The 16,743-nt window shown below is 36.3% G+C and overlaps 1 long non-coding RNA gene across 1 annotated transcript; it reads right to left on the reverse strand.

The window, feature by feature from the left end:
- Window positions 1-3,294: 3,294 nt before the first annotated feature.
- LOC135322580 (uncharacterized) lies at window positions 3,295-16,668 on the reverse strand. The gene is made up of 3 exons (XR_010383234.1): window positions 15,873-16,668; window positions 13,729-13,829; window positions 3,295-3,417 (listed from the first exon to the last, which is right to left on the reverse strand). It is a non-coding gene; the product is annotated as an uncharacterized LOC135322580 (long non-coding RNA).
- Between the last annotated feature and the right edge of the window lie 75 nt (window positions 16,669-16,743).

A 16,743-nucleotide genomic window follows, 5' to 3' on the forward strand; every position in this document is an offset into this window, starting at 1 on the left:
GGCTGTAGGGATATTCAAATATCAAACAATGTACTTGGTCTAAATGATCTTAACATTTCTCCCTAATCTAATATTAAGCACAAAGCACTGTGTTCTCACAAGAGTATGGAATGTTGTTCTAATAAAGTATCAACGATTCTCTGATCTTAATGCTAAAAATCCTTAACAATAATCGAGAAAGTGACTTTGCTTGCTGTGTTTAAGCAGCATTTGCTCCAACCTTTAGCCCCCAACCTTGGATTCCTTATCCTCGGGGTCCTCTTTTCATTCAGTACTCAGTTGTGCTCGGTCTTTGGATTGCTGCTCATCCTGCCAATCATTTCACAGCAACGATCCTGGCAGACAAAGCAACTCGTCTGCACAGCCAGGTGTTCGCTTTGGCACCCTCACCACTGGCAGGGGTTGACTCAGATGTTTCCCACACCTGAGAGTTGGCTGCCCAATCTTAGCCAGCTCCCATGAACTTAATTATCATGCTCAATTTCAAAATAAAAAAAAAATGGTTAAGAGAACATGCACAAAAATTCAGATGCTGCTGCTTCCTGCCACCCCCTGCTGAGTCCCTCCCAAAAGAACACCACCGTAATTAAATTAGTGTTTCTTCATCATTTTATTTTGATTTGTGGGATGTGGAAATGGAATACAACTCATTACATCTCAAGAGCTGATTAATTTCAATGGTGAAAGCATCTCTGTGCTTTGCCCATCAGACCGTGACTACCTATCATCTTAACATATAAACCTATAAACCTGTAATCCACAGGTAAGTGCAAGGTCCACGAAGGACCCTGACATTTAACATGTCTGTTTTTGAAGCATTTTATAATTTTAGATATCAAAAGGTGGAATTTTATAACAAAAGAAAATTGTAAACAGAATTAGATTCCAAATACTATCATAACTTTCTCTTTTCTCTCAGCCAATGATTTGCTGTCCTTCCTTAAGGAAGAATGTTCCCGGACACTCTGAACTGCCGTTCACTTGCTCAACATCTTTCCTGCCGCTCCACTCGTTTTGCCTACCGTACCAGTCAACTGGCCATAACTCCGTGTTCATTCTCCATAATCAGAACCAGGACACTGGAATGAGAACAGGCATATAGAGCAAGGGAATAGAACTGAGATTCCAGAAATAAACCCATAAATTTATAGTTAAGTGATGTTTGACAAGGGCGCCAAGACAGATTAATGGAGAAAGAGTCTTTTCAACAAATGGTGCTAGGACAACTAGATTTCCTCTTACAAATGAATTGAGTTGGACATTCTCCTCCCAGCATGTCCAAAATTAATTCAAAATTAATCAAAACCCTAATTGTGAGAGATAAAACTTTGAAACTCTTAAATGAAAATGGGTATAAATGCTTGTGACCAAGAATTAATAAGCAATGGTTTCTTAGATATGGTACCTAAAGCACAAACCACCAAGGAAAAAAAAAGATAAATTGGTCTTCTTCAACTTTAAAAACTTTTTTGCTGCAAAGGACAATGTCACAAACGTGAAAGGACGAATTAAATATCTTTTTTTAAATTGGAGTATAGTTGATTTACAATGTTGTATTTTAGTTTCAGGTGTGCAAAGTGACTCAGATATATATGTATATATATGTATATATTTATTTTCCATATTTTTTCCATTATGGTTTATTACAAGATATTGAATATAGTTCCCTGTGCTGTACAATAGGACCTTGTTGTTTATCTATTTTGCACATAGTCATTTGTATCTGCTAATCCCAAACTCTTAATTTATCCCTCCCCTATCCTCTTGCTGCTTTGGTGACCATAAGTTTGTTTTCTATGTCTGTGAGTCTGTTTCTGTTTTGTAGATAACTCAATTTGTGTCATATTTTAGGAGCCACATGTAAGTATTTTCATATGGTATTTGTCTTTCTCTGTCTGACTTACTTCACTTAGTGTCATGATCTCTAGGTCCTTCCATTGCTGCTAATGGCATTATTTCATTCTTGCAAATCATATATCTGATAAGAGTCTTATATCCAAAATATATAAATAATGCCAAAATTTAAAAAAAAAACTCAATTAAAAATGGACAAAGGATTTAAATGTTCATTTTCCAAAGAATTCATAAATGGCCAGTAAGCATATGGAAAGATGCTCAACATCACTAGACATCAGGGAAATAAAGTAAAATTAATAGGACACCACTTCATACACACTAAGGATGGCTATAATCAAAAAGACAGACAACAAGAAGTTTTGGCAAGGATGTGGAGAAACTGAAACCCTTATGCATTGTTGATGGAAATGTGAAATGGTGCAGTCACCTGGAAAACAGTTCCTCAAAAGTTAAGCACAGGGTTACTATACAACCCAGCAATTCCACCCCCAGGTATGTACCCAGGAGAACTGAAACATATTTTCACCCAAAACCTGTACAGACATGTTCACAGCAGCATTATCCATAATAGCCCCAAAGTGAGAAAAACCCTAGTGCCCAGCAACTGAAGAACAGATAAACAAAATGTAATCTATCCATGCCATGGAACTTAGCCATCAAAAGGAATGAAACAGTGATACATGCTACGAGGATGAAGCTTGAAAACATTAGGCTAAGTGAAAGAAGTCACACACAAAGGGCCATGTATTGTGTGATTCATTTATATGAAATGTCCACAACAGGCAAATCCATAGAAACAGTTCATTAGTGGTTGTCAGCGGCTTGGAGAAAGAGAAAATGCGAGTGACTGCTAAAGAGGATGGGATTTCTCTCTGGGGAGATGAAACTGTTCTGGAATTAGATAGTTGTGTTGATTTCATAATCTTTTATCCTTTGTGGATTGTATTTCAGTAATAAAAATGAACAATCTTTTGATACATTAAACAACACTGAGGTATCGCAAAAATAATTATGTTGAGTGAAAGAAGTCAAACCAAAAAGAGAGGGTAACACTGTAAGATTCCATTTATATATTCTAGAAAATGCAAACTAATCTTAAGGGAAACAGATCAGTAGTTGCCTGATAGGAAGTGTAACAGGAGGAAGAGATCACAAAGGGGCATCAGTGAACTTTGGTGGATAATAAATATATTCATTATCATGACTGTGGTGACGGCTCTACATTTGTATACATATGATAGAAATTGCCAGGCTGCACACTTTATGTTTGTGCAGTTTATTACATGTCAATTATTTCTTAATAAAATAGTTAAAGCAAACTACATACTGAATCTATTGGTGGTTAGTGAACCATCAACTGGGAGGAGACACTCAAATCTAGAAAACTGCTGTTAATCTTTCATTTTATACACTTTTTATGATGATAAGTTGGACTGGATGAGCAGCAATCACGCTGAGAAATTTATGTCTATAGCACACAAGCCTCAAAATCAGATGTGTTCAATCATAAAATTCCCACGTGCTGACTAGCCTCTTCTTCACGCATCGCCGCCATTTTCACTAGATGGAGAAAGAAGTACAATAAAAACTCAATGTCATCCTAGAGAGATCGTCCCCAAGATCTACACTGCCCACTTCATGTCTGGTTAGGAGGAGAAATAACACGTATCCGGAGGAAGTTCTCCAGTTTCCATCAGTGAGAGCTGCCGGCCTCTGGCTTTGCCTATGAACAGGACAGAGTTGCGGACTTTTCTACCTCGTTCTCAAAGCAAGGCTGCTGCCCCCTACTGGGGAAATGGGGGAACTTCACCCAAACCATCAGCTCCCAGGCTCCTTGGAGTTAACAGATTCTTTATCATTTTTCTCTGTGCTGGGGTGAAGCTTCAACTAGCACGTGTGCCAGGATATGCGACTACAGGCAAAGTAAAAAAGATGAATTTCCTGAAAACCATTTGGGAGTCACTAGTTGGTGGCCAGCTGCAAGAATCCATGCTGAACTTGTTTCTGCTTAGAGGGATGAAAAGTCGGCATTGTTTACTTTAGCAAATAAAAGGAGTGAGTGTAACTCAGCTCTTAATTTGAATACCAAAATTTATAGAGATCAGTACAACCTGGCAATGTAACTGCTCCAAGTTAGAAGAACATATGTTTATCTATTTCAGAGGCGATCACATGGACATAGTAGAAGGTGCCTGGCAGTGGGTAATTACAAGAATGACTGGCCCAAAAAGCAGTGGCAGCAGAAAACAAAGTCACAGGCATCCGTGAAGCCACCTAAAAATTACGACCTAGGCAAAACTCCATGAGAAGTAGGTCTTTGTGTTTAACCCCAGTACCTAACACAACGTGGCATTCAGTAAACGACTAAGTATTCTGATCTTCCAATGACAAAATGATCTGTTTTCACTGAAGTCCAGAATTTTTTAAAAACAGAAGGGGCAGGGGTGTGGGGGTGTGTGTGTGTTATGGATAGAGAAAAGAATCATATATTTAATTAGGGTCTCAAGTGGGTTTGTGGACTAAATACAGTGAAGAATTATTTGTTTCAACCTAGGAACTATGGTTTTAAAGCTTCCTAATTGAAACTGAGGAAAGAGAGGAACTTTTTGGCTCACAGCTGATCCCAGTTTGAAGGAGTGAGGCAAAGTCAAGATTTTACACTCCCTGACATTTGTTCCCAGATTCAAAATTCTTTCTATGTGTAAGTCCTTTTTACCTGGAATGCTCTTTCTCTGACCTTTTGTGTGGCCCGGTCTATCTCATCCTCCAGCAGAGAGGAACCACCAATCATGCTATGCAAGTGCCTCTCTCAACCCAAATTATGCTGTATTCTGTCTCTGTGCATTTCCCTCAGAGCACTAGCACATTCCACTAACATTCGTTTAATGTGCTTTTAAAATCTGACTCCTCCAACTAGAATCTAAGCTCCATGAAGGAAGGAATCTTACCTATCTTGTTCTCTGCTAAATGTCCAACACTCTAAAACAAAGACTGGCACATTGTAAGCACCCAATAAACATTTTGTGAATGAATGAATGAATTTAAGTATAACAACTTTAAAAGGAAAGCCAGTTGTAGTCAGTGAGTACTGTAAAAGTCTGTCTGGTCTTGCTGGCAAAAATAAGTAAGGTGCATACCTGGTTCCCAGTTCAGGAATAACAGAGATCTTTTCCCTCCCTTTCATTCCATTCTAACAGTTCAATATTTTTTTGAACATCCACTATGATCCAAAGTTTTTATTAGGCCCTGAAGATAGAAAGATGAAATAAGGCTTTCTGTTGTTTTCCCTGTTTGGAGGACAAGGAACACGGAAAGAGATGAAACCTGCATCAAAAGACATCATCTCTAGGTGGTGCTTCCAGAGTGCTTGGTGCCAGAGGAGCAGGATGTAAACGATGAAACTTAAGTTTGAAGATAGACTGTGAATTTTAATTATCTCTACTATCCCTGTCTCCCATTGCCATGGATAATTGAAAGTTGGCCATATTGCTAGGTAACGCTTCATTCGCTGCATAACTTGGCACTTAGGAAAACGTTCTGCAGGAGAAGCAATTACAGCAATTGTCTCATCGGGGGCAGCTGGAGGATGGATACAAACTGACTTCTGATGTTTTTGCTCTTTTGACATATTTATTAGATTCTTCAACCTAGTTTTGAAAATCTTCTAATATAGATGCTCAGTTGTTGTACCTGTGTGGGGACAGAGAGGGGGACTGCAAGAAATTCATGTCATTCCAGGGGCAGTTACTCTGTCCATTTCTTATACAAGGGTACTCTGAGCACAGACCACTACGGCCCCTCATCCCCCCCAACATATGTCTACTGGGGAAGTTACATCCACATTATGATTAAAAAAAGATTTGATGACAAAAATAAACACAGCAAAATGTGGCTCTGGGAGAATGTTTGAGAAGGTGCTGGAGTAATTCTTTTCGCCGTGAAGATTTATTCGTGCTTTGATGGAGAGGACTTAAGAGATTTTTCAAATAGCTGAAGCACCTCCTTTGTTCATTTCACTGCCTTTCTCCAACTGCCTCACTTCCTAAGTCAATGCTTTGTCACTTTGAAATGGTCAGTTTAGACTTTCCAAAGCACGGGGCTTGAGACAATCAGCCTAAAGCTTGTACGCTGTGTTCACCATTTCTACTCTAACAGCCGTTCCTAGACAGTCTTCTAGGAAGGTAGGTGTACCACCTCTCAAACACTGTTCTGACCCTCTATGGCTCACGCAGAGTCGAGGTATTTTTCTTGTAAGGGAGACAAGCAGGCATATTAGCCTGGGCTGAGCAGGATCCACTTAGTGTTATCAATACAACTGTCAGTGTTCCCTAATATGTCAGTGGTCTCTGTAATATATACGGTGTAGTTCCCAAAGTATATCAAATGCAGATGTCTGAGCCAGAACAATTAAACTCAATGAGATCTGAAGAGCCAGCAGGATTTGTATTTTTAAATGCTGACATTTTCAGCTATGTGTGGTGGTATTTTTGTTTGTTTTTTGGTGATTTTTTTCCTTTGGGTAGTGAATTGTACTTTTCAAGGTATATTTCTGTTCTCTTTCACATTCCTTCACTTCCTGTTAATTTTTTTTAAAGGTGAAAATACTTTTTAGCCTGAAGTTATCATAAGTTATGATATGAGTAAGATTTCTTGACCTCTCATTATCTAATGAGTTATTCTCCCTATAAATTTCCATGACATCTCCTGGCTTTTTTAAAAAATAAGAACAGAAAACTGATCTCTAATTATTGAAATTATTATTCCTCACCATCATCAGAATCTCACAGAGATCTCCTATAACTCTAGACAGTCTGTGGAAATGCTGGTGTGGGTGCAAGATTCAGAGTCCTGGAAACATGGCTAACCCTCCGGATTGGGTGTGGACTTTCTGCTACGTGCTCCCACAGCATCCTGGACATCTCCTCTGCAGAACTTAGGACAATGGCAATTGATTATTTGTATGGCTTTTGCTGACTAAGCTCTACATGTATATCATTATGCTAAGTGCTTTGCAAATGTTTTATAATGTAATCTTTACAAGAACCCTGAGAGCTCAATACTTTCACTAAGTCGATATTATAGAAATGAAAAATGTGTCTGAGAGATGTTAGGTAGCTTGCTCAAGGTCACAAACTTTGTAATTGGCAGTGCCCTGACTAAGGGTTACGTGACCTCAACGGACATGATCTTAATTACTATGCAAAACTGACTTTCCAGTTGATAAGCTAATGCTGAATTTTTTTTAAAGGCATTTTTCAGTTGCTCTTAGGGGTAGTTCATTAAAGAATGCAATGTAAGACAGTTGTCCACATTCTGGTATGAAATCTTCAAGACTGGTTAACGAATAACTGCAAAATGCAGCTACAGCCAGCAGAGTTCAAAAAAGTATAGCCACACGAGATAAAGTAAATTGCAAAAAGCATGGTGGGGTCTGTGGGTAATGGACAGGATTTAGTTAGGTATGTGCTTATACAAAGTTTTACTTAATTTTATTGTCATTTGTAGATTTAAAAACAGACGTGCTTATTTTACTTTAAAATAACAAAGAAGTAAAGAAGAAGATATAAAACACCAATTCCTGCCACTGAGAAATAACTGCCAACATTTGGTGCCCTTCATTCAGGATATCGAGATAATATACGTAACTTACGACCTTGTGAGTCATTCTATCAGTGTAGATAGATAGAGAGATAGAATGACTCACAAAATTGTTATTTATAAAGACATTATTAAGCATGGATTCGTGTTCTCCACACTTCAAAAAAATAAAATATTCAGATTATTTCAATTTAAATTAACATATTTAACAAAAATGTTGGCTTTAAGCTAAACTAAAATAGTTACTAAACTTAAAGATGTGTTTCTTAACAATAAAAGGTATTCCTAAAATATTTCTATACAGAACTTAATTAAAAACCAGGAGAAATATTGAGGTTAAAGTAATTCATTTTTAACTACACTTTACAAGTTTAATCAAGCTTAAACTGTATCAATTGACTCTGCTATGAAAGATGTAAAGAACTTCATCCCCTTTCCAATTTTCTTAATTATCTCGGGGTTTTAAACTGCCAGTATTCTTTATATATATAAAATCTTCTGTAATCATTATTTTAAACTTATTTAAAATTGACTTTATACTTACTACCAGTCCTTTTCACATATATTCAGTACTAATATTGTTATCATGAATTCATTACTCTGTGGGCTAGATTTTATTATCAACATTTTTTGTTTCCTCTCCAAGAAAAATGGACAAGTGCTCTAATTGCTGAATTCTCGCCTTTTGACAATATCTGTCTCTTGGCTTTATTATTTAAATGATAAGGACAACTTGGCTGGGTCTAAATTATTTATGATACTTTTTTCATTCAAAAGACAATGTATATTGCCACATAATTTTATGATATATATTGTATTAAAAGAAAACTTCATTGGTAAATTGCTGTTTACCAATGAAGCAATTTTACTCTTCATTGGTAACTTGCTGTTTCTGCTAGACACTGAATATCCTTATTTGTCTTTGAAGATCAGCAAAATATACCTTGATTTTTGATCTTTCAGTTTTATTTCCACACCACTCACCCATGGATTATTTATTCTTTTGAAATGGATAATAAACTTTCACTTCAAGAGTATAATTCTGGCATTAGTAAACAGATGTTGTGGTCACTTTCGCTTTGATGCACTTCTTTAGGTGCACTTTTTTTAAAAGCTGAAAGAATTTCAGTATCTCTAAGTATTTGTGATACTGTAAAATGACATCCCACATTTAGCTTTTTTCTAGATTTTACCTAAGACTCGAGGTGATTTGATCAAGACAATGACACCATCAATTAAAAGAAGCATCGTTATTTTAAGTACAACTAAAAATGGAAACATCCTGTCACTTATAAACTGTTGTTTATTGTTAGATGTGCTCCAATTTACAAAAGATCAAAACTTGGGGGATAAAAGTAGGTCTTGGGGAAAAAAAGGTAGGCACTGGAACTAATGAAATATGATACTATCCTCACCTTTCAGGTAAAGAAACCCAACTATGTTTCATAAAAAGACTCAGCAATTTCACTGAAGTGACTAAGCTAGTTAATGGTCAATACAGAAGCTTCCATTTCCATTTCTTCTAACTCCTATTCTTATTTTTTATGCACCAAAACAGCTCCTTCTATTCAAAAGTACATGGAGGTAGAGGTCAGTTAGGAATGTGAGTTCACAGTAACAAAAATAATAAAACTGTTAAATTACTTTCAAATAAAAATGTCTACTTTCATATTGATCCCTGATATTGGATCATTTTAAATGAGCCACATATAACCTAAAGTCAACATCATTTCCCTTTCATGTGCGGCTAAAACTGCTTAACTGACGTTCTACTGATTATATTACACGGCCAGAATTTTAAATGGCCTATCATACTGAAGTTGCACCTTCACTGTCTGGTATTCTATCTTATGATTAAAGGAAATTCTATGACCTTTTGAATAGTATGTCCTCTTTGGCCATTTGTAGATTCTTATTATTACAGCATCTGAACATGATTAGTTTAAATGCACATGAATAAATTTCACTGAAAATAGTTTTTACTTTGTTCATAAACATCTAAAAGAAAAAAGATCTTGACATGAATAATATGATTGGTGGCTGTTAAGAATGAAATCCATATTAAAAGGAAACTGTGGCTAATTTTGCGTAAACCTATCCCCAGAGGTTGGAATTATTTTGGCACCAGAAGTTTTTATTAGAGGTTGAACATATGGTTTCATGACCCATCTCCAGAAGAATGTGCTTTGTGAGATCTGGCATGTCAATTAAACTCTCTGAGGCTCAGTTTATGATCTCTCCTACATGCAATGTAGACAGGAAAATGCAGCCTATAACTGAGCAGGTATAAACCCAGGTAAAACTGAGGTGATACTATTATTGAAAGAAGAGTGATAAAAATTCATATTGGGGCATAAGTATCAGTTTCTGTCATACAAAACTACAAAAATTGACTTTCCTACTTAAAAATAAAACACATACAAGGAAATACTTTAAAAATATAATGCCTTATTGGTAATACTTTAAGTTTTTCTATAAATTATCAGACAGAAAGTAATAACTTGTTTTTTGTCATTGTCTCACAATCATAATACTCTAGTAGAAAGAGGAAGGTTTGCCAAGTTTAGTGAAATGCTTGAGTTGAACAGAATCATAGCAATCACTTCATTTAAGCAACTTACAAGGCAGTTAGTGACACAGGTGAGGGCATTTAAAATGCATGTTACTCTTTATCCTGCCCCATTAAAATAAAGAGGCATTTTGTTGAGGCAAGATGATTATCTCTAAGATATTGTTCCTTCATCAAATTTCCCAATTTAACCTACTTGTGAGTTCTCGTAGGGTTTGAGTAAAGAGTATGATAATTGAACTGCTTTAGCTAATGATATCCCCTGATGGGGAGGCAGGAAAGCACAGAAAAGTTTTGAGCAGCTGAAGGTACAATTTGGCCTGGCATGACCCTCTTTTCTTGCAAAAGATGGAAAGGCAAACAAAACAAAACAAAAACCAGTAAATAACTTTTTGAACTAATGTGCTTTAAAGATAAATTTTAAAATCTCCTTACTAGCAAATTTTCTCAGAATCTATGCCTCCACAGTACATGGTGCAAGCTTTGACTTTTTGATATTTTGAACAAGTTTTGCATTGTATCTGAACAAAGAATTGAGAGAGAAGGCAACTTTTCATCTCAAAATGACCTAATTAATAGCCCCTCCACATCAGAAAGCAGTGTGTCATGCAGTCTGGAGGCAAATTCTTTTGAGCCACAGGCCCAAATCCTAAACCAGTTCATTTATCAGTCAAAGTTGTTGTTGAAGATTGGTAGGGATTATGGCTATGGCTAATTGAAGGGAATGGCAAATCCTCCCCTCAAAAAGCAACTATAAAGCCAAACAAATAGACCAAAAACATAACAAAACAAAAACTGAGAAAACAATTTCAGGGCTCTAAAAATTACCCAAAGGCAGAATACAATCTGAAAAGTATTTATGGTTTAAAGCCTGCTGGACACCGAATAAGAAAAGTGGAGACCTACGGCATTCTGAACTGGCCTCACATTTTCTCCAACTCCACCCCAGCTCAGCATGGCAGTTCTGCCTGGATGGATCAAGCCACAAGGGCTATAAGATTCTCTGCAGCAGGCAAAATGGGCTTACTTTATTTAGAGTGTCAGGTGTCACCCATGCCCAGCAACACAGCAGTGGACGTGACTTCTAAGAGGCAGGCAAATGGGAGAGATCAAATTCACATGTCTGCTATCTTGATATTGTGTGGTTAGAAGACAAGTGTATTTCTGATTGAGACTGGCACTGAAACAGGAATAAAAAGCAGCAACGGACAAAATATTTCTTAAAATAATGACTAAAAACTTCCAAATTTGATGAAAACAATAATTCATACAACCAAAAAACTCCACAAACCTAAGACAGATAAATACAAAAAGATCCATATTTAGATACACTACTTTCAGACTACTGAAAGACAAAGACAAAATCTTGAAATCAGCAAGAGAAAACAATTCATTGCATACAGGGGAACATCAACATTATCGTTTCTCATCAGAAGCAATGGAGATCAGAAAGTAGCGAGACAGCATATTCAAAGTGGTGAAAAAATGCAAATGGACAACAAAGAGTTCTATACACTGCAAAACAATTATACGAAAATGAAAGTGAAACAGAAACAGAAAATTTATTACTAGCAGAAATGCCTTACCAGAGATAATAAAGGAATTTCTTCAGGCTGACAAAATATGACACCAGATTTTAACTGAAATCCACAGGAACAAATTAAGATCATGGAAAGTGGCAAATATATGAGTTAATAAAGAATAACATAAATCCAAATCTATTTTACATACATTTATGTAAGTACACAAATACATATTTTCCTGTAACTTTTATGTAAGACAAAAGGTTATATAAAGTAAGTATAACTATTTTTTGGTCTCATGATACATATAAACATAACATATTTTAGCAAAAAGAAAGGAAGAGGCAATGAAGTATACTGGAACAAAGTTTGATAATTTAACCAAAATTGAGTATTAATATGAAGCAGCTTGTGATAAATTAACATGCATATTATAATACTTAAAACAACCATTCAGAAAACAACCAAAAAATTCATTTAAAAATCAACACAGGAGTGGAAATGCTACATTAAAAAATGTATTCAGCACAAAATACTACAGTCAAGGAGAAACAGTGAGATACAACAAAGTGATAGGACATCTAGAAAACAAATAACAAAGATAAATCCAATGATATCAATTACTTTGAACGTGAACAGTCTAAATATTCCAAACAACAAGCAAAGACTATTAGATCATATATGAATAAAAAAGCAAAACCAGCTATAAGCTCTTTATAAGACATCCAACTTAAGACTAAGAGACAAAAGTAGATTGAAAGTAAAATGAAAATGTTTATCATGCAAACAGCTTAAGAGAGTGGAATGTTGTATTAACATAAGACAAAAGAGACTTTAAGGCAAAAAATATAATGAGAGACAATTTCATAATGATAACAGGGTCAATGCATCAGGAAGATATAACAATTATAAACATATGTGTACCTAAGAAAACAGGCCCAAAACATATGAAACAAACCAAAAAAAAAAAAAAAAAAGAATTGAACACAGAAGTCAGTGCTACAATAATAATGAGAAAGTTTGATACTTTACTCTCAGTAAGTGATAAAGCTAATCACAAAAATCATACGCTATATAGAAGACTTGAACAACAGTGTGAACCTAACAGATAGCTGTACATAAATTCTACCCAACAACAGAATCCACATTTTTTAATGCATCATTTTCCAGGATAGACCATAAGCTTGGCAGTAAAACGAGCCATAATACATTCTAAAGTATTGAAATCATAAATAGCATGTGATCTGACCACAACGGAAATACATTAGAGATCAACAACAGAAAGAAATACGAAAAATCCCCTAATGTTATTTTAAAAACACCATTCCAAATAACTTATGGATCATAGAAGAAATCACAGGCAAAATAGAAAATATTCTGAAATGAACAAAAAACACAGTATATCATAATTTATGTGATACAGCTAAAACAGTGTTTAGACCTGAGTTTACACCTTAAGATAGCCAGGAGCAAACTAAACCCAAAACAACTAGAAGCAAGGAAATAAAAAAATGTTAGTAGAGACATCAATGAAATAAAAAGCAGATAAACAACTGAGAAAAATCAGTGAAATTCATAAGCTTTTTGTTTTAAAAATTCAAGAAATGCAAATTACCAAAAAACAAGAAGAAAAAAAGGAGACAACGGTAATGACCCTAGAGAAATAAAAATAGGTTATAAGGCCTTATTATGAAAAGCTTTATGCCAACAAAATATACAACTGAGATGAAACAAAAAAAAAATTCCAAAAAATAAATGATCAAAACTGACTTAGAAAGAAATAGAAAATCTGAATATAGTTATAAAACATAAATAAATTAAATTGGTAATGAAAAAAAGAGACCCACAAAGAGAACCCCAGGACTGGGTGAATTCTATCAACAAAGGAAAGAATTATTATAAATTCTTTACAAATTCTTTTTTAAAAATTTAAGAGAAGGAATCACTTACCAACGGATTTTCTGAGACTAGTATTATTCTGTTAACTCAATCCAGACAAAGATAACCCAAGAAAAGAGAACTATAGACAAATATCCCCCTTGAACATACACGTAAAATCCTTGACAAAATATTAGTAACCTAAATAAATTATTATATACCACAATTGTTTTAGTTGGTTCAGGCTGCTCTAACAAGGTATCATAGACTCAGCGGCTTAAACAACAGAAATTTACTACTTACAGTTCTATAGGTTGGGAAGTCCAAAATCAAGGTGGTGGTTGATGTGGTTTCTGGTTAGAGCCCTTTTCTTGGTTTGTAGATGGCATTCTTCTCATTGCAGCCTGACATGATGGAAAACAGAGAAACAAGCTTTCTCATATCTCTTCTTATAAGAACACTAATCCCATAATGAGGGCTACACCATTATGAAATATCCACATCTAACATAACCCTTAGTGTTGAAAATAAATGCTTTCCTCCAAAGATGAGAAATGACTCAAGTTTATGCATTCTTGCCACGTCTTTTTAACTTTGTACTAGATGCTCTGGCCATGGCTATCTGACAAAAAATATAATAAAGTACAATTACCTTATTTGTAGGTGACATGATTTTGTGTGTAGAAAATCCTATGGAAGCCACTAAAATACTGTTAGAATTAATTAAAGAGTTCATCAAGATCACAAGATACAAGATAAATACATTAAAACCAACTGTATTTCCATATACTAGAAGTGAAAACACAAAAATGAAATTAAAAATTCCATTTACAATAAGATCAAAGAATAAAATGCCTAGGAATATATTTAATATTCAAGTAAGTGAATAACTTATACTGAAAACCACAAAGCATTGTTGAAAAAAATTTAAAAAGTTCTAAATAAACTAACTTTATTCTTACTACTGAATAATATATACTAATTTTTTAGCTGCTTGTAATTTTTGTTCCTTCTAGAATATAAACATGAAGGAAGGCCTTTTGTATCTTTATTGTACTGCTGTAACTGAGGGACCTACAAAAGTGTCAGGCACCCAGTAGGCTAAATAAATATTTGTCTAATAAATTATAAAGAGTAACTCTTGAGTACAATTAAATATTATAATTGAACAAGACTTCAACTGATTTGACTAAACATTAGCTAAAACACAGACAACATCAATTTCCTAGTTGTAGCTAAGGGACTGTATTAAAATCCTCACATGTCTGGTCATTAAAAAATCAAAACAAATGAAACAAATAAACACTTTCCATTTCAACTGGATAACATGTTCACAGATCATACAAACACTTATATGAAAATTAGATGGAAAATAAATTCAATATTTTTCTATCTAAGTTTATTACTGGTTTACTACTATCTTTCTATTTCTATTTCAGTACTAAACTTAATATAATTTATCTCCCTTAGGGAGTCTCACAGATATTTTAACAGCTGTACACATACTACTACTCTCTTAAGAGAACAGGGATTTATCTCCACAGACAATTCATCATGGCTTTCCGGAAATGCTTTACAGACCAGTCTTCCCAGGGCCATTAATCTCCTTCCTTATAAATGGCCTTATTACACAGTTTAACTGTTTGTAACCTGAGTTTTCTTTTATACTTCATATTTATTCTGTAACTATAGTAAAAGCCTCCAATAAAATACTCTGTAGGATCCAAAAATTCAATCTCATAAAATGCTATGAGAACAAGAAACAAGCCGCTGGTTGAGAGTGATCCTCATTTTGGCTACAGCCTTAAATCCTTCTTGGATCCAGTTGACTTGGTAAGGGTTGAAAACTTAAATACTCCTAGTGATACTTCTATATTATAAATTCTCCTGGAAAGTTAGTCTTTCTTATTGGTCCAAAGAGAATTTACTGGGAAACGGGGCGTGAGGACCCATGACTGTGTGCCCCTGGATGCATTATTTTGTGCTTCCACTTGGCCTCGCCATCCTCCCTACTTTCCCTTCCCACTGTCCTCACCCATCCTTAAGAACCTGTTTCAGGAGGGCGATGGGAGACAATAGCCAACTGAACCAGGCCTAAATTTATAATACAGTTTTGTTTGAATCTTCTGTAATCAAATCTTGGGGGAGGTGGGATTAGAGTTTGTGGAAAAGTTAAATAAGTTACTTTTGCCTATAAAGTTGTCATTTTAGCTCCCACTAGCAAATGCATCATCACCAAACTGAGATAAAATGACACCAACTGGGGGGAGGGTATAGCTCAGTAGAGTGCATGCTTAGCATGCAGGAAGTCTTGGGTTCAATCTCCAGTACCTCCGTTAAAAATAAAAAAACAAACAAACAAACGTAATTACTCCCCCCCCCGAATTTTTTTTTAACTTAAAAAAAAAGTGAAAAAAATAAATTCACAAAAGTTTAAAAATACTTACTAGTGGTCTTGGAAGCCTCCAATCACAACTTAGGTCTCGGCGTAGGTCAGGCTTCAGCTCCTTTACCCGCTGCTTCTACCCTGGGGGCCTGGTGGGCTGTCTGCGCTTGACCACCTTCAGGAACAAGCGTCAGGCTCCTTGCCCACCACCTGAGGGAAATACCGGGCTTTATCTTCCCCCTCCTCCTGCTCTCTGGCCCCGTCTACTTTCTGGGGCCCCGGCGGTTCCTCGGCATCACAGTCTCCACTGGCCTCTGCTGGTGCCTTATTCATGACCCCCAGGCTCTTCTTCTAGCGGGCTTCTCAATGCCCCCACTTGCGCGGGAAGCTGTGGGCCTGCTGGCTCTCTCTCTCTGGGCCTTTAGCTGCAGCTTTTCCTTCTTGGCTCCCAGGATGCCCTGGAGCTCCTCCAAAGTTTTGTGCATGAAGCTGTTAGGACAGCACGTTCCCCTCCAATACACTCCTGAATCTTGAAGAGCTGTAGGTTAACCGAAGCCCAGACTCAGCAGCTTCAGGCAACTGCCCGGGGCAGTTTGGTAACTGGGTTCCCAGTCTGGCTTTGCCTAGGAAGCCCAAGGCCATGGCCAGCAGCCAACCTGGGTCCTGAAGGCGGCTCATGTTGGGGAGCTTCTCCTGGAGAAGGCTTCATCATTGTGAACCCGAGGGTCCAGGCAGTACCATGCAATCCTTCAAAGAGTACCTTCTGGGTTTTTTTTGTTGTTTTTTTTTTTTTCAGTCTCTGCGGGGAGGTAGCAGTGGTATGCGGCTGCAAGAGCTAAGGCAGGTGCAGGCTGAGTCTTCCCCTGGCCCTGAAAGACGCAACCAAGTGCGGCTGCGCAGCGTGGTTCCCGTGGTTTCCGCGTTGCGTCTCC

This window comes from Camelus dromedarius, chromosome 12, assembly GCF_036321535.1.
Source record: "Camelus dromedarius isolate mCamDro1 chromosome 12, mCamDro1.pat, whole genome shotgun sequence".
Lineage (NCBI taxonomy): Eukaryota > Metazoa > Chordata > Mammalia > Artiodactyla > Camelidae > Camelus > Camelus dromedarius.